This window comes from Berghia stephanieae, unplaced genomic scaffold (assembly GCF_034508935.2).
Source record: "Berghia stephanieae isolate SIO BIC M18660-M18661 unplaced genomic scaffold, UCSD_Bste_1.3 scaffold5014, whole genome shotgun sequence".
Lineage (NCBI taxonomy): Eukaryota > Metazoa > Mollusca > Gastropoda > Nudibranchia > Aeolidiidae > Berghia > Berghia stephanieae.
In genome coordinates, this window is record NW_027626417.1 from 2,501 (window position 1) to 6,078 (window position 3,578).

Here is a 3,578-nt window from a genome sequence, read left to right on the forward strand (position 1 = left end):
GCATCATCATCATCATCATCATCATCATCATCATCATAATCATCATTATCATCATCATCATCGTCGTCGTCGTCGTCGTAGTTAAAAGTTTTGTTTTTGTTTTTTGATTTTTTGTTTGTTTGTTTTGTTTTTCGTTGTTTTTTTTTTGTTTGTTTGTTTTTTGGGTTTTTTTTTTTGGTTGGGGGGGGGGGGGGGGGGGTGAAGGGGGAGTAGAGAGACCGAGAAAGAGCAAGGGCGTGTGATATATATATATATATATATATATATATATATATATATATATATATATATATATATATATATATATAGCACTCTCGGTACCAGTAGCAAACACACCACTCTCAATATGACGAGTCGTCTCGGCCATAAAAATGTGAGTGAAAATTTGCATTATATATATATATATATATATATATATATATATATATATATATATATATATATATATATATATATATATTATATATTATATATATTAATATAAACACTCCAGCACGGTTTCCTCGAGCTCATCGGGGCAAGCAAAAACGTTTGAGAAACAAGAAAACCGTAGTTCGAGAGAACCGTACATTGCCATTGCATTTAATGGAGAGGATGGGGAGAGGGTAAGGGGCGATGTGCCTCAGGGGTATGGTCTTTGCTTCGTACCCGATACATAGTTCCGCGTTATGTGGCCTCTAGCAAGCCACCTCTCCGTAGTTCAATCTGTGCGCTGTGCTGCGGCTGACATCTGGGTGATTCCAGTCTTCCCTTGGAATAGACCCTAAGACAAATTTCTGCTTAAGGATGAATAAAGAGATTTTTTTATTAATTTTTAATTTCCCGATACGTTACAATGGATCTTACAATGGATTGGTGTTTGTGTGTCTGTGTGTTTGTGTGTGTGTGTGTGTGTGTGTTCGTGTGTGTTGGAAGGGGGGGGGGGGTTACTGTATCACAACATTCATTTATCGTGGTAACCAACCATGATCATGGCGCGTGGCATTGGAATTGGAACTAATGGTGAAGTGGTAAGAAATAGCAGAGAGGTGCCTTTTATGCGGAGCGGCGATGAAGTATGTGAGTGGCTTGTTTATCATATACTGCATATACACACATGCAGTGATACATACCTAAGTAAATGTCGGGTCTAATTCATGGAGCGGGACTACGACGGTAGTCTGAGACTATATCCGTAGTCTCAGACTAAAAGGCGTTGTAAGATATTCATGAAGCCGGACTACGCGAAGTCTCAGACTAAACGAGGGACTAAACGGGTGAAATTTACACCCGCGATTTAGCAGGCGTAAATATCGTAGTCTGGGACTAAAAATCAAAACAAATATGGCTGCTATCATCGCATACCGACGACGTATGCGGAGAAATCAGCTTAACCTTCAGCGATTCCGAAATTTTAGAGATAGAACCCACCCTTTTGAGGTTTTCAGTGATATACAAGTGTATAAGAAGTTTCGATTTTTCCGACAAAATATCCTCGCCCTAACGGAGGAGATAGAAGACTCATTAGAATATGACGTAGATAGAAAGGGTGCGCTTACCCCTCTTTTGCAAGTACTTATAACATTACGATTCTACGCAACTGGGATGTTCCAAAACGCAGTGGCGGATTTGATTGGAGTGAGTCAACCCACTGTCAGTAGAACTATCACTCGTGTTACCGAGGCCCTTCTTCGGTTGAAAAACCAATATATTCGTATGCCGACACAGCAGGAGGCGGATATATCCAAATTAAAATTTTTCAATATGCACAGATTTCCAAACGTATTCGGGTGCATTGATGGTACACAAGTTCCAATCCAGGCACCCAGCGAGCAGGAACACGAGTTCATAAACAGGAAAAACGTCCATTCAATCAATGTGCAGGTAAGTTATATCAAACCTCTCTTTCTCTGCCTCACATATCCATAGGCATTAACACACAAACACGCACACACATTCATGTGTGGGTAATGCCTTTCGATAATCACTCGGCGCATAGTTAGGTCATTGGAAAAGGCTCTTTACTCACATTCTCTCGCGCACCCAGGTGTAAAATTTAAACAGAGATGTCTGTCGGAAATTGTAATATCGCCTAACAGGAGTCATGTTAATATCGCCTAGCAGGCGTCATATCTCGTTCTACATTTTACGTGTTGCTGTTGGTCAACGACCCTTTGTTAAGCGCTTTGAACACGTTTAGTGGATATCGCGCTATATAAATTATACATGCTCTAGTTAAGGGTGTGTAGGCATCGGTAGCCGGGTGATTTAGGCGTTCTTTGGGCTGAATGTACGAGCTTCGAACCCAATTCCAATGTTGTGCGGCTATGTGGTCTAGTGGTATGACACTCGCTTTCGGATCGGAAGTTCCTGGGTTCGAGCCTCGCTCTGCACATAGTTGAGTCCTTGGAAAAGGCTTTTTACTCACATTCTCTCACCGTACTCAGGTGTAAAATGAGTACCTGGTCGTTAACAGTTTTGTCTTTGTCCGAAAAATTGTAATATCGCCTAACAGGCGTCATGTCCTGTCTACATGTTAAATGTTGCTGTAGACCAGGGACCCCTTGTAAAGCGCTTTGAGCACATTTAGTGGATACTGCGCTATATAAACGCTCAAAGCTCAAAATATGTTTCACTCCACCCAGGTGAAAATTGGTATCTGGTCGTTTACATAGTGTGTAATAGCGTTGTATTTGTCAGAAAACAAATGTAAATGGTTTGAGGCTGATGGTGTTTAATATTACACGTGCTACTTGTTGGGGTACGTAATGGGAGCGATCTATATTCAAGTTTTCATCAAATCAAGTCATCAGTCACATGATTTGTTGCTGCCCAACGATTTGATATTTCATAACAAATATAAATATGCTGCTTTGTTTATAAACGTTGCAAACATACCCGTGTGTACACGTGGGAACAAAATGACCAAGATATTTCAAAAGCTGTGAACAACTTTTCAATAAGTGGGCCACCTTGAGCACATATTCCAATGTGACCAATGACCTCAAACACACTGAAGAGTAATAAAGATCATCCCCATTGTGCAGTGCTTCGAGTCACAGCATGGCTAAACCGTGGATAAGCATTATATAAGTGTCATCGTTACTTGTATTTTTTTCACAAAACATTACACACATTCATAAACAATTTCTACAGCCCTAAAATTAAATAGTCTCTCACTATTTTTTCTTTACTCTTCCCTCCCATCTCTCTCTCCCCATCCCGTCTCCCTCGTCTCTCTCTCTCTCTCTCTCTCCTCTCTCTCTCTCTTTTACATAAAATAACAGACACGTTTCGTTCCAGGTGGTGTGTGATGCAGACCTTATTTTCATCAACGTTGTCGCAAATTGGCCTGGCTCTGTGCACGATGCCGAGTGCTCAGACAGTCACTACTGTTCGCGGCATTTGAAGGAAACCAAAGGCCTCTTCAAGGGATAATACTAGGGGGCAGTGGGTATATGATCCGCCCATGGCTGATGACGCCTCTCAGAAATCCTCGTACTCGCAGAGAAAGGCAGTACAATCAGGCACACAGCGCAACTCGAGCAACGATTGAGAGATGCATTGGCGTGGCAAAACAACGCTTTCATTGCTTGCGA